We start from the raw sequence: 16348 nt of genomic DNA, 5'->3' as shown, positions 1-16348 counted from the left end.
ACACTCTGGGCATTGCGGTAGCAGTAATTGTAAATTTGTATGTGCGAGGCCTTTCGGGTCACGAGCTCGGTGCAGATAATTAAGCATTTGTGCTTAATTTTGACTAGAGTTTTCAGATGCAGTTCCGGTTTTGGTCTCGACGGCAACTGGCACCGTATGACATTTGGCTGCTGTGGAGAGATTTTTGTGGCGGAATGAGATAAAGTCTTATATTCGGCGGTGATTCAGGCAAGATGAAAACGCGGATTGGACCAGTCACAAGGTGTGGAGAAAATGATATGTTGCTAATTAAAATTTGTTTAAATTCATGTCAGGCCAGGCAGCAAATAGCATAACAACTTTTTTACGTAATGTGGAACTTTTCAAAGGCGTCCAGTTTATATACTAATTTATTCTGCTATAAATAGATCACACCATGATTGTCATGATACTAAATTAAAATCTTAACCAAACGATTTTAATCCACCTATCACCAGTCAGTTTTCTCATCTTGTTCACAGCCATATATCCATGATTGCATATTTGTCACGTTTTCTATGGGATTTTCTATCTTTATGGGACTGATTTCGATTATGGGCAGTTCAGAAGTTAAAAATCGCTAAGCTGCTATAGCAGGGCATGCAATCAAATTTACCCCCGCTTTGTCTATTTACAAAATCAAAACTTGATTCCTTCTACCTTATGTGTGAAACGTGAACAAACAATGAGTGACAATGCAAATCAAGTTTATATCCCGGTGCGCACGTGCGGTTCAACTGTGTTGCTGTTGGCTTCTCGAAATGTCCGGTAAGACCATCGATTCGTGAAGTGGAGCAATTGTTGAAGGCGAACATGGAGCTCAATGTACAAGAAGTTAATGCTGTGCAATGCCACCATCTACGTCATGCGGTACTGATTATGTTCAAAAACATTAGCTAAGCAGAATTATTTACTTAGCAGAACAATTTGAAACACGTCATCGAATGTAATGACATTTTATACAGCATCCCAACATATTCAGATAACAACAGTATTAAAATAAAGCTACACGACCTGACACCACGTACTAGTTCCACCGCTATCAAACAACTCGTGTTAAAATACGGAGAAGTGGATAGCGTTAAGGAAGATTCTTGGAGCAACTTATTCCCAGGGCTTTGCAACGGCGACCCAGGACTTCGTGAGGTGAGAATGCGTACGAAAAAACCTATTCCCTCCTACTTGACCATCCAATGCAAATCAGTCCAGGGTATTGCATACTTTCAGCGAACTCTGGTCACGTACCCAGGGCAGATTCCTACGTGCCAATACTGTGATCAGCCACGGAAAACCTTGCGCAGATGCTGCTATATAGTACCAACTTTACGAGCCCGAAAGAAAGATAGATCATAAGATGGATCATCAAGATTGGCAGAACTGAAGGGGCTGTTCTCTCTCTCTCGACTAATCCAAAATATCTACTAAACAACGTACCGTAACATTTTAAGACTTTCTTCGGGAGTAGGTGGTACCAGAAAATAATCGGAGTCATCAATGGACAAATGCTTTATTTTTAGGAAAGGAATTTCTCCAAGTAGACGTACTTTATTGTCTTCAACACGTCTTGTAGTTGAACTTCTGTTACACTATCTTCGATATAGATGGAAATCTTGTATTTGACATTTTCCTGTTCGTTGTCGTGCCAACGATTCTTTGTATCTGCGAACTGTGTTATGATTTTCCCATTAAAAAACTTTAAGAGCACGTGAATGGTCGCACTTCACCTATCAGCATCAACAGATTCTTGCTGAAGGTTGGACGGGTATGAAAACCTTTGAAATTCATCACTGCTGTATTAATGTTCCACAATCACAGCTTTTGTCCCTTGATTTCGCACTATATACCAGCATAATAAGAATTTTGAAATTTTACTAAAACTAAACAACTTAGTCTCATTAAGTCTTTGGAATAGTTGTCGTAGTTTACGAGCCTCTTCTTTTTGTTAAAACAACAGTCAGGGTGGTTCCAATTTTGCCAAAATCAAAAAAATTAACTTTTTGATCATTCCAGCTAGAGCCAAACTACCTTCAGCGAAGTTGTAGAACTACAAATTTTGGAAAAGTTTGCTGAAGACATGTATGTTCTAGCTGTCATACTTTTCATTTTACAACAAATTTAAAATAGAAGGTTGGGGTGTTTCTTAGAAAAACTGTTTTATTCAAATGACTGTAGCGCTATTGATTTAAAACAATAGTAGTCTTCAGACAACTTTAAGGTTGTTGGCGAATAATTTGCTTCATGGTACCACATATCTAACTATTTTCGTTGAAAAGTTATGAGCACTTTTTCGCCAAAAATGGGTGTTTTTGGAATAACAATATAACCCATTGGGGCAAACAAAAGATAATTCTTGTTCAACTATAAATTAGGTCATGATTAGAGTTATAATTGAGCAAAAATGGCGAATATGTTATTTTTTTAAAATTTCATAAAATTGGGTTAAAATAGTCTATTTTTGATATATTAAATAAATGCATATATTTTTTGAACGATAGAAGCTAGAGTTTTGATGCGTTAGAAGAAAATATTCGTCCTCAAAAGCTTCAAAAACATCAGAAGGATAGGTTGGAAAAACATGAAAACTGCAAAAGTTATATTAAAAAAATGGTTTTTCATGAATTGACGCTTTGTAATATGTTTAAATTACTTTCACGGTGGACAAAATAAAAAACATAGTTTCGTTTTCATGATAAAATATTGCACTTTACAATACTTTTCTGTTTTTTTAAATAGTGAGTAGGGTGGTTCTAAATTTATTAAAATCAGAAAATTAACTTTTTTATGGTTCGAGATAGAGTTTCGCTGTTTTCCATAAAATTGAAGAAAATAAAATTTTAGAAAACTTTGTCGAAGACCCTGAAGCTCTATGTCGTGTACTTTTCATTTTATAGGATCTTTACCAAAAAAATGGTGTTTCTTAAAAAAGGTTTTCTTTGTATAACTTTTGCAGTTTTGATTTTTCATTAAGATCACTTTAGAAATACTTTCAGATATTTTGAAGGAAAACAATTGTTTTTAACATACCGAACCTCTAGCCTCTCTCATTAGAAAGTTATATATACTTTTTACTAAAAATAAACTATTTACTGAGTAAATATTGTAAGATATAAATAAATATCGTATTTGCCATTTTTTGGTAATCTATACTACAAACCATGCTATTTTATATGGCAGCAACGGTACCGTAAACCGGGGTGACTTTGATCACTTGAAACTTTTTTCGTAGATTACTTATTTAGCTAGAACTGTCTACTTAATCATTCCCATTTGAAATGAGTTTTACTCTAAACTTATAAAGTGGTGATTTGTTATAGTTTTTGAGTATAATGTTCGATTTTTGAGTACAAAATGTACAATAATACAAAATTTTGCTTTACCTTATTTTGGCGAAGCATCGTAAAGTGTAAATTTTCTATGCAACTAATAAATTATTTCGCCGCTATCGCCAACACTGCACAAACAAATTAACGCTGCGCTGCCATCACCGGGACGCCTGTTATGCTGCACTACGGAAGCCCCCGAGCGCTCCGACGCAGTCGTGCTACCAGCCAGCGACCAGCTTAGTCGTCCCGGCCCTGCGTTTGGAGGTCGTGAGGGGGTCTTCCCAACTCCCTTCTCAGGCGAGTATTTTGCTTTAAATGACGATCCGCTTCCTGAAAACCTTCTGGTTTTCAGCTTGCCATCGGGTACATCACGTCCTTGCAATTTGTCGGGAAGCTTTGCACATGGCGTCGATGGTTTGCGGTTGTATTACCAAAACGTCAGAGGGCTCAGGACGAAAATCGAGGACTTATACTTGGCTGCTCTTGACGGCGACTACGATATTTTCATTCTAACGGAAACTTGTCTTGATGATCGTATTACATCGATGCGTCTCTTCGGGGATTCTTACGCGGTTTATCGTGCGGATCGAGGTGCTCGTAACAGTATCCATGGTCGCGGTGGGGGAGTTTTAATCGCTGTTTCTTCCGCACTTGCCTCCTGTGAGTTTGGTGTGGATAGTTCATCAAGCATTGGAGCAGTTTGGACGATTGTTCTATTACGCAGTTCCACATAGACTCCATAGAGCGCGCTTCTTCTCAGGCAGATACAAACGATGTGATGATAGTCCTTGGCGATTTCAACCAACCAGGACTCATGTGGGTTTCTTCTGGACGTGGGCACGCTTACCCTATCCCGTTATCCTCGACAACAAATCCTGCCAGCCGCTTACTTCTGGACGGGATGGCTTTTCACGGACTAAGTCAAGAAGCACGGTTTCCAACCATCAATCTCGTTTTCTTGACCTTGTCTTCGTCAATGAGAATGCTTTGCCTGAGTGTTCTGTGAGTGAAGCTTCCAGTGCGATCGTTCCTTTGGATAACTATCATCCCGCTTTAGAAATATCCATTTCCACCATTAGTTCACCACTATGTGAAGAAGCTTTAGCTGTGAATCGTCGTAATTTTCGCAAAACTGATCTAGTAGCTCTACGCCGCTCACTGTTGCTGATTGACTGGAGTGTACTACTTGATCAAGTGGATGTAGATGTTGCAGTTGATCTCTGTAATCGGTTACTCCTTGACTGTGTTGAAAAATCTGTTCCAAATTATCAACCTCCCAGGAAGCCTCCCTGGTCGAACGCAATGCTTCGGAATCTGAAACGCATCCGTGCCAAAGCTCTACGTGCGTACACAAATCGACGATGCCCTATTCTCAAGCGCTTTTTCGCAATAGCTAGTAATGAGTACCGCTGTTATAATAAATTGCTGTACAAAGGATATGTGAACCGCATCCAACAAAACTTACGACGAAATCCGAAGGGCTTCTGGACTTTTGTTAATACGAAGAGGAAGGAAACGGGTCTTCCGTCTAGGATGGTTTACAATGGCGAAGTAGCGACTACGACGGCGACAAAGTGTTCTCTATTTGCCAGTTACTTCTCGAGTGTCTTCACCACTGATGCGCCAACTGCCATCGAGCTCGAAAACGCGTCCCGTGATGTTCCCGCTGGTGCGGTGGATATGGATGTATTCACCATTTCAGAACAATCGGTTCTCTCTGCAATACAAAAAACGAAATCGTCGTATGCTCCAGGACTAAGTGCAATGCCTTCAGCTGTTCTGAAAAAATGTTCGGATATTTTAGCGATTCCACTGACGCACCTTTTCAATGTGTCATTTCATCAGAAAAAAATCCCCGATGATTGGAAGTGTTCAGTCATGTTTCCGATACACAAGAAAGGTGACAAAGGCAACATCGAGAACTACCGGGGAATCACTTCGCTGAGAGTCGAGTCAAAAATTTTCGAATCACTTTGTCAACGAGGTGCTGTTCTCTGCTAGTAAACATTACATAAGCACTTGTCAGCACGGATTCTTTCCCGGTCGATCGGTGGAGACGAACCTGGTCTCCTTCACATCCTTTTGTACGGAACAAATGTCCAAACAACTGCAGGTGGACACGATCTACACAGACCTTAAAGCTGCTTTCGGCACTGTTAACCATGAGATACTGCTAACGAAGCTTGATAAACTTGGATGCACTGCCCGATTCTGCCGTTGGCTTCGATCATACCTTGTTCACCGTAAAGTCGTTGTTCAAATTGGTGACAATGAATCTGAGTCCTTTTCCAACCATTCTGGAGTTCCTCAAGGTAGCACACTTGGTCCGCTACTGTTTTCACTGTTCGTGAATGATGTGGCTTTCGTCTTAATGCGTGGAGGGAAACTGTTCTTCCCCGATGACTTGAAAATATTTCTAGTTATAAGGAATGAAGCCGATTGCCGTGAGCTACAGTATCTCGTTGATACCTTTTATAGTTGGTGTAAAAGAAACATGATGGTTCTTAGTGTTGCTAAATGCTTTGTTATCAGCTTTCATCGAACGAGGAACATGTTTAATTTCAACTACAACATCGCTGGAACTCAGCTGCAACGCGTTGATCATGTTAAAGATTTGGGCGTCATCCTTGATGAAAGGCTAACGTACACCCATCACTTCTCAGCGATCATTTACAAAGCTAATCGTCTACTAGGTTTTATGTTCAAAATATCCAACGAAAACCGGGACCCTTTGTGCTTCAAAGCGCTGTATTGTTCGCTGGTGCGCTCACAGTTAGAATTCGCAAACGTCGTCTGGTGCCCCTACCATGCAACTTGGAGCCAAAGAATTGAAGCCGTCCAGCGCAGATTCATAAGATATGCGTTACGTCAATTGCCTTGGGATGATCCGCTGAACTTGCCGCCATACGAAGACCGTTGTCGATTACTAGGACTGCACACTTTAGAAGATCGTAGACACGCGTCGCAAGCTACCTTCGTATCTAAGCTTCTTCTCGCCGAATATGATGTTCCCGATCTCCTATCACAAATTAACCTCTACGCACCAACCCGTGTCCTTCGTCCTCGAACACTGCTGCAGACTGAAATGCGTAACACTAACTACGCTGCAAACAGCCCGATACTAGCAATGGTCCGTCGCTTCAACGATTTTACCGACAACTTCGACTTCGTCATTAGTTCTGCACAGTTCAGAAATCGTTTGTTATCACTTTAGGTTAATTATTTGTATTTTAGTTCATTAAGACTCATTGTCAGATGGACGTAAATTTTTAAATATAAATATAAATATAAATATAAATATAAATATAAATATAAATATAAATATAAATATAAATATAAATATAAATATAAATATAAATATAAATATAAATATAAATATAAATATAAATATAAATATAAATATAAATATAAATATAAATATAAATATAAATATAAATATAAATATAAATATAAATATAAATATAAATATAAATATAAATATAAATCATAGATTTTAGCCAAAATAGTAAATTCCAAGCGAGTTTTCATTTTTCTTTAGAGTCGAATGTGCCAAATTTATTTTTAAGAGCTTACTTATATTAAAAAAAATGTGAAAATAGTTAGCAATTATTTCAAATTTTTTCAAGCTTAAAATCGCAATATTTTTTTTAATATTCAGTGCTCCAGCATGTTAAAACGGATGAAACTTTTTGTTAATTGATAAACCGCTAAAATAAAACAAATTTGGCGGTTGAATAAATTTTCAGAATCGTTTACTTAAATTGAACTCGAATTATACGAATTTTGTTCACTAGAATTTTACAGTATATTGAAATACATTGTATAACACCAATTAACATCTATTTAGCAATGAGTATGTTTTCAGAATTAGTTTAAACAAACATTTAAATGAAAAACATGTGCATCAAGAATTTAATGTGGATGAGCATACAGGTTATCAAAGTCATCCCGGAATACGAAAACGGACTTCAAGTTATAATGATTTTTGAAAAAATAGTAGTAAGCGGACAATTTCAGGTAGAACCATCCAATTTAATTCTTCATACATACTGACATGATTTAAAAATATTAAACTTGAAATTACTTCGAAAAGTGATTAATGTCACCTCGGTTTACGGATTTAATGTTAAGTACCCTAATCGAAGATAATGTTATTTGAAAAAGTTATATTTTTATATAAAAGTTCTCATAACTTTGAAACTTAAAGAGTTTAGTAGTTGGCGTTTTAAAGCAAATTATGCCCCCTAAAATAATCTTCAAGTTGTTCAAAGGGTACTTTAGTGTAAAACAAAAAACTATAAAAGTTATAGAAATAAAACCGTTTTTTAAGAAACACCCTAAAGCTTTCATATGGATTTTTCGTGCAATGGAAAGTATAAAAGCTAGAGCTTGCATGTTTTCAGCAAATTTGTCAAAAATGTGTTGCCCTACAACTTTGTCGAAGACAGTAAGGCTCTATCTCGAACCGTTAAAAAGTTCAATTTTAATTATTGCTAAAATTAGAACCACCCTAGCATCTGTTTAAACAAAAGGAAGGGCCTTGCAAAGTACAACTTTGCCAAACATATTGCAAGGCTAAGTCATTTAATTTTAGCCAAAGGTGAAAATTCCTGCTAAATTCACATTCTGGACCACTGCACAGTGGCGGATTTCTCTAAAAACCTTGCTAAAAGTCGAAAATGGTTTTGATTGACCTGCAAAGATACATACCACGTTTTTTGGGGCGCAGATTAAGATTTTGATGTCAAATTTTCAAAATTCAAAATGGCGGATACAAAATTTAATATAAATATAAGTAAATTTTCGCGAATGAATGGTTTTAATGGATCCAGTGTATGCCAATAACATTTATAATGTATCGAATTTTAAATGGTTTTATTTTGGTGTCTATATGATGTAGCTTTTATGAGAAATAATGTTATTAGTCATTTCAAACTATGTATTTTGAAATATTATACAACATTGTTATAAAACTTTTCAACTCTCTGTACGATTATTATCCAATTGCTGTCCGATGCACATATTTCTCAAAGAACGAAAAATAATATTTTTTTAAATTATAGAATATATGCCGATTGTGCGACGAAATGCTTGAAGTGAAAATTGACAACAAGTTTGCATGCAATTTGTAGTAACTAAAAATGAGTATGACAAAAATACAAAAACAAGTAAAATTCACTATGATTCATAGTTTTATTTAAATTGTTGGACCGAGGATTTGTCCAAAGTCTATTATTACGATGAATTATTACGATTACGAGTCTATTGAAATGCATGCGTTATACTTGGTCAGAACATGCTTGTAGGGAAACATGGGGACATATTTTTTCAAAAATATTTTTATACTTGTTTCGATCCCTTGAGGTAATTTTAAAAGTTTGAAATGAAAAATCCTTTCCTTACAGAATATATTACCTGATTAATAAATTTGCATTAAATGATGTAATTTTTTATCAAACTTTGTATGGACAACTACTAATTACTATTAATGTACTAATATACCATCTTAATCTTTGTGAAGCAGTGAAATGATTTTACATAAATTGGAACATTGGAATAGTTATTACTAGAATTTGAATGACATTGAACGCAATAACTAATGTTGCGGAGACTTGACCAAGATTTGATGGGGAGACTTGACCAAGTGGTAATTAGCTGAAGAAAGATACAAAATTCCTGATATTTTTTTATTTCGATTATAGAAGTTTTAACCTTAAGGTCATTCGCCTCTTCGGGTTAGAAAAATCTCTTATGAAACATTACTAACCCTATGTGCGAGGTCGGGACTCGAACCCAGGTGCGCTGCGTACAAAGCAATCGGTTTACCAACTACGCTACGCCCACCCCTTGATATTTATTATGCTTTGGTATCTACTATTAATATTAATCACGCCATAAGAATATCCCATCAAACATAAGTCTTTATATTTTAGTATTAGTAAACAAAGTTAGCAATAGTACGACTGATTTCGTGATGTGTGAACATGCAATGCAAGCAGTACAGTTATTCCTTAAAAAGAAATGCATTAAAAAAAATCGAAATTTATCAAATGTAACCCTTTTATATTTTTTACTGCTACCCAAGGATCTCGGCAATATGGAAAAAAATAGTTACAGTATGTTTTATGTCATTATTATTTGTTATAATTCTTCAAGTCTCTCCGCAGTGGAAAACTTTACCAAAAAAACGATCTCAGAAACACTTTTGTAACTTTTCGAAAATTAAATTAAAAATTCTGCAAAAAATCATGAAGACGCACAATTACTTTGCGCATCATATCTCAATGACTTTTGAGGGATTGAAGGCCTTTTTAGAGATTTAAAAATATGAGCAAAACGCGATGGTTTAAACTGTTTGGATATGTCAACACCTCAAATCGGGAAATTTTGGAGCGTTTCACTTAACATAGCATGCGTCGCACAGTGGCGTAACTATATCAAATCCACGGCCAAAATTATTTGACATGTTTTTAAGCTTTTTTATACGATAACAAGTGATGAAAAATGATTTTTCATGGTTTTAGACAATTTATGACCAAAATATGAAAATATTAAACCTCCTTGCAGTGTTATTCAAAGCCGAAAATAAAAGAATTCCACGAGCATTATTATTTTTCAATGTAAACGTGTTTTTAGAGTAATCTATCAGTTTGAGGAAACCTATTGAGATTTAGTCTATCTCAACTGTTTTCATAAATTAAAACATTTTGTTTCAAGTTCATATGTTTATTTTGCTTTTCTGGTTTTCTTATAGTAGAAAAAATATTCAAGTTTTTGTAACTTCGGTAATAGAAATCTATCCAAGTGATGATCGTATTCAATATAGATTATTCACGTTAACACTTGTAATCCGGAGACAAGGAACTGGCATGAGAAGATTGCATAATTTGTTTGATGCTTCGCTTACGTTTCCAAGGCAACTTGTGTACGTTACGTTTCATATAGCAAGGTTAGTGGAAGTTATATTTCACACTCTTTTATATGGCTATCATGGTCACAAAAGCTCAATTTGGTTAATGGACGCAATCTAACGAAAAAATAATATGGGGGACTCAATCAAATCATTCTTGTCTTATAAGCTTGAGTTTGAGCTTGTGCGACCCTCCCTGGCTGCTACTCCGTTATCGATCTGGACTAGCTAAAATTGCACAGGGAATCAGTAGATAATTATGCTTGGGAATAGCGAAACATCCTTCAATGTACAACTCCTGGTAATCCTAAAGTGTCTTTTGATCAATACCGGCGCTGGCCAGGTCCGAACGTAGATCGCGGAAGGATAGGGAAGGAATGGTTAGTCCGATATACTGCTGCGCACTCCACAAGTATCACGGGAGGAGGATATTTGTTAGTAAGTATAGAAGTTGGATTCTACTTCTTCTTTACCGACGCCAGAGAGGTGACTTCATTTCTGGACTAGATATCGATCCATCAACTCATGGACCGGGGACCAACGGCATTACTTCCCTTGCGAAGGAAGACGTGACCACAGATTTTTTCACCTCTGAAAAATCTCAATGACCTTGGCTGGAATTGAACCCAGGCCACCTGGAATTAGTGGCGGTCACGCTTACCACTCAACCACCGGTGCCGTCTCAAATTATTTTTTTATATAATATCTTTCAAATGGCCCCAATACTGATTTTTTTAATTGTATTCTCTTAAATTTGAGCAAAAAACACGACATTTTAAAACAGCTGTAGAAAACCGAATGGGATTAATTGGGAATGTTTTCTTCGTGGAACAGTGAGAGGACACTCCAAATAATATTCTCCTTTTAACAGATTTACCCGACGTTGCCCGACAAGATACGTTTTCACTAACAAATATGTGGAAAATTGAAAAAAGTGAGCACTTTTTTAAAACCTACCCAAAAATGACAAAGAAAAGCTAAAATTGACCCCAATTGATTGCAGTTGCTGGAGTTTGAAATGAAAAGCACGATTTTGATTTATATATTGACTTTGGGTAATTAGATTTTGAGCAAATCTGAAAAATTGAAGGATAATGGCATTCAAGTTAATAAAATGTGTAAAAAAATTACCGATTTCAAATTATTGCATAAAAAATTATCAAACAAAAACAATTTTCTTTTTAAGCAAAACGTTAGAGTGTGTTTCGAAGAACAACTTAAGCTGAAAATATGGATAAATAAACAAAAACAATATTTTTTCTATTTTGGCCAGGATTTGAAGTTAGTTACGCCTCTACGCGTCGGTACCATCTGAAGGACAATATTTGTACTAGAACCCAAAATACTACCATGCAATTTTGGCCAAGTTTTTAAACAAATCCGCCACTGTGCACTGTGTAGTGTTCGTATCAGTCCAATGAATACTAGAAGACATCGTAGTCGAAATACTAGTATCTGTTTTGATGGTGAATTGCAAGTGCATTTTATTATTATTTTCATAGTTGAATTAAAAAAACATCTAACTTAAGTACATAAAAATCATTCGTTACCTATCATTAACGTACAATGTGGCTTAAAAACGTGCAATATAAATTTAAACATGAATTTCGTCTAGTTAGGGCGCTCAGGAATGGCGGATAACGTGGGTAGTACTACCCACACGAAAATAAGCGAGTTGGTTATTACCCACTCAAAACTTTTGACCAAACCTAAAATTTTAAATCTGCCGTGTACGTGTCTCGGGTACACAATGCGCGCGTTTGAGACGACGTATGACGAGGCGATGCCATTTGCAAGTAATGTGACGGTAATGCAAGCGTGTTTAATTTAAAAATGCGATAAATACCCAACAAGACATAAAATATGTGCTTATCTTACTACCAGCCTGGCCTGGTTACCCTACTGTCCACCGGAAAGGTAATAACCAATGCATGTCATCCAAAGTCGTTTGAAGTTGAAAATGTCAGATATTTTAATATCTTCCTTACAATCAGTTAAAAACTTTGAGATTTACTTCGAACCAATCAATTGCCTTCGAACCATTCAATTATATTCAAATACAGAATATGCTAGCAAAAAGCAACAATCCAAACACCGGTGTTATCGGCTTATATTGAAGGAATTGTATATGTCATGTAGCCAGTGATGTACCAAATCGGGTTTTTATAATTTTTGGGAAAAAACCCAAGGTTTTTTCCCGGTTAAAAGGGTTTTTTCGCGGGAAGATTGGGTTTTTTGCAATTTTGTGATATATTAGTAATTGAACATTAATGTATTGTTATCACTTTTATTTTATTTATGAGCATTGTTGTCATAAAGTTTTGCATGTATATGAATTCTGAATGGTTTTCCTCGATTGAATCATTGCTATAGCGGTGATCCAACATTTCTTTCCAAATATGGTGGTTGAATAAGTGTTAACACTTTTGAACACGTTTTGGGCTAAGTCGATTGCGTTTCTTACTGTGAATTCACCTAAACGTACTAAACATTTTTTTACTGTTGCTGATGTAGTTGATTCCGAAAGAATTCGGATTACGATTTGTGAGAGTTCTGATTATGGTTCATACTAATAACGACTGTCAAGGCCACTCGCTTTCTGCATATTACTCACTTTTACTTTTCACCGAACTAAATAGGTATTTTCTAAATTGTGTATGAATACCTACCTCATTTCGCTAAAAGTATAGCAACTCCTAAAATGAGTAACAAGCAGAATAAAAGTAGTTTGGGCATCACATGATTATTCTAATTTTCACTAGTTTGAGTTACAATGACTATTGTTTCCAGTATTATATGAAACAACTTGAAATATGGAATGGACCGAAATTAAAGTAACAGAAACAGAAAATGCTTCGTAAAACCCGTTATAAATATATTAGAATGTGAAAATTGGATTTAAACTTCAAGTTTGAAAATCGGCCAGGAGCTTTTCGATTATGTCCCACAGAATTAAAAACGATAAAAAAGTATATCCGGCTCTTAAAAAGGACTTTTCTTTATACAACTTTTAATCTTGAATGTAACGTTGTACGGAATTTCCCGTGAGCGAATTATACTGGATGTTCATCCTTGCCGACTTTTTCGGGTGAGAATATTCTAAGCGATTCTCATGCTCAAGGATCTCTGTCCGATTTGTACGCTTGATGTTTATATTCGATTTTTATATGCTAAGATATCTGGAGTGGGTTCTACAAAGTTATGTTTTATCCTTGCGACTTTTATTTTTGGTCTCTCAAATGTAAATGCAAGATTCTTTAACCTTTCGGAAGTCGCGCAAATGGCCCACTGAACGAGCAGCCGCTAGATTTTCAGAGCAGCGTGTACTCAGTGCACTAGCGCGACTGCCGAAAGGTTAAAAACATTAAATGAACATCATACATTCGATAAAACGAAAAAACCCATAATTCGTCCGGGTTAAAATGATTTGGAAAAAAACCCGGTTAAAACCCAAAAATAAAAACCCGGGAAGATGGAATTTTTCCCATCGGTACATCACTGCATGTAGCCTCATTCCGCATTACGACATACCACCTTTTCGAACGAATGTAATTTGCATTCTCATTAACGACAGCAAAATCAAATATAGCAGTGCGATTCGATTGTTAAGGGGTCGGTCAAAAAATCATCTGTCGTGATTCAGAAAAGCTTTTCAAATTTCGAGTCTAATGACGAGCTGTATTGCTAGCCGATGTAACTGTAATGTAATACATATTTCATTTCAGAGATCTGGAAGATAAATACTCTTTCTGAAAATTTAAACCTCTTGTTGAAGTTTTTCTGCAACCACAAAAAGTAAGAGAATTTATCTTACTTACTTTAACTTGTTCTGACAGCTGTTTACCGAACCATTTAGGATAATCATCACAGCGCACTTCTGGCACGCAAAAAACCGCACCCGGCCTCACTCAAAACACTTTACAAGTAATCTACCCCATCCTAACTTTTCTCTTTGTTTCTGTCCCATTCCGGGCGCAAACTTTATTATTCAAACCCGGAATGTGATCCCTCGGATGCGCGTATTACGAGACTCGCAGAAAGAAGGAATATCCTCCATCATCACCGATCGGGTAATTCCTCATTCATTTTACATTCACTGCCTTTACCATCAGGTAATATTTTTTTTATACCGGCAGTCGACCCTAAACCAACTAGAACTATAAACGCAGAAACCAGTCGTGAGTGCGGGAAACATTTCAAAATCAGACTACACCGAACGAATTTTCCCAGCCATTTCACGACTGGGGATAGTGACTAACCGACTGGTTTGTCACTGCTAAAATGCTCTGTTGACGGAGCTAAGACAGCTGAGACAGGTTGATAACAAGGTTCTGTGCTTAGCTAACATATCTGCTACCCAACGAAATTCAGACTGAAATGCGAAGCAATGGCAGATATTTTAGACATCCGCCAGTCTGACGATCTATCCGATTGTTGGCATCATGTCCATCTCTAAATAGAGTGATATAAGTTTGAAAATTAGGATTTCGTCCGCCGAAAACCATTCCAGCAAACTCGCCTTCTCACGGCCACCGCGTAGCATGCCATTTTTGTGGCCACAGGGGCGATAGATGAATAGGGATGTTCAAATCTAATTGAATTGGCTTCTAATCCTATCCCAGTGCGGTGCAGTCTATGAAATCCTCTAGAAACCAAATAACTATGGAATACTACATAAAAGTGTTAGCCAACAATAGATTCCATTGAAAAAATAAATTGTTTAAGTTAAGAATAATGTGAAAATGTGACAGAGAACTACCACAATTTCTCAAGTTTCGAATGCAATCGCAAAACATCTTCTTCGGTATAGATCAATAAGATGGCCTCAATTCCTTGAACTCAACCAAGAAATGTGAATTGAATTCAAAAATGATATGATTTAGTGGGCATCGCAGTGGCGTAGGGTCAACACTCCCCCACCCCTTACCAACTAATATAATTTAATATGCGGAAAAATTTAAACTTGCAGTGATAAAATAAAATTAAATATTATAACGATTGTTTTTCAAGAGTATTGTCTGATGAGCATTTTTGGAAAAAAATTCATTTGAACATCACAATGGCTTTCGGACACTGAAAGAATATATTCGTAAATTTGCCACGAATAGGTTTCGTTTAGAAAACTCTCATAAAATGTACTATAATTAAAATTAATATAATTTTCGTACGCATGATGAATAATTCGTAGTTCTACAGAAACTTTTATTTTCATTACGAGTTTTTCGTACAAAACACGAAACGACTTTCGTAGGTTTATTACGAATCTGTTTCATTAATCAAACGAATTTTAATTCACGAAAATCTTTATAATATTTACGAGCATCTTTCGTAATATGAGCGATTTTTCCGAGGAATCTCCAAAATAATTAGCGCTGAACGAATTTATCCGTAAATCTGCTAAAAATAGATATGATGCTTTCATTTCGTGAACTAAAAACCTGTAAGTGTACATTTCACGAATGCTTCGTTAGTCGTACGATTTCATTTTCGTTCACCGAACAAAACTTTCGTATATTTATCCATCAGATCTTTAAGGGTCGAAGTTTGACAATGCCGATTTTTTTTATATTAAAGAAATCGATCTGACAAAATAATTTGTTTCAAAAAACTCATCATTATGAAAGATGTCTATGGCAAATTGTTGCTATTAACGAATTAGATTCTTAATCAACCCAAGAAATTTGTTTGACACCAATCACGGATTTTGCTAAAGAATCCCCATAATATTAATAAAAAAAGTTTCTACGAGAGTGCATGTAACTTTCGCAAGCATTTTCCGTAAATATCACGAACAAAAAAATCGATTTTTTGCGCCTGGTAAAAAAAATCTGGAAGACACCGCAATGTGATTCTCAGGCGATGCAGCTTTCTTGCCTGTTTCACTCTACTTCTCCTGTTAGCTCTGGAAGAGAGCAATCCTTGTTCGGCTTATCCTGCACAGCGAGAGTGGCTGGTGCTTTCGGATTTTGTAGTTAGCCGGGGGAGTAAAATTTTCAAACCTATCAAAATCGACAAAACGGTTTACAATCGCGAAAAATTTACAGCTCAATGAGTAAAGCTCAGAACAGTGGTGTGCTTTATGCTTTGCCAAATCAAA

The sequence above is a fragment of the Topomyia yanbarensis genome, chromosome 2 (assembly GCF_030247195.1).
Source record: "Topomyia yanbarensis strain Yona2022 chromosome 2, ASM3024719v1, whole genome shotgun sequence".
Classification (NCBI taxonomy): domain Eukaryota; kingdom Metazoa; phylum Arthropoda; class Insecta; order Diptera; family Culicidae; genus Topomyia; species Topomyia yanbarensis.
Note: the sequence above shows the minus strand (reverse complement) of the source record.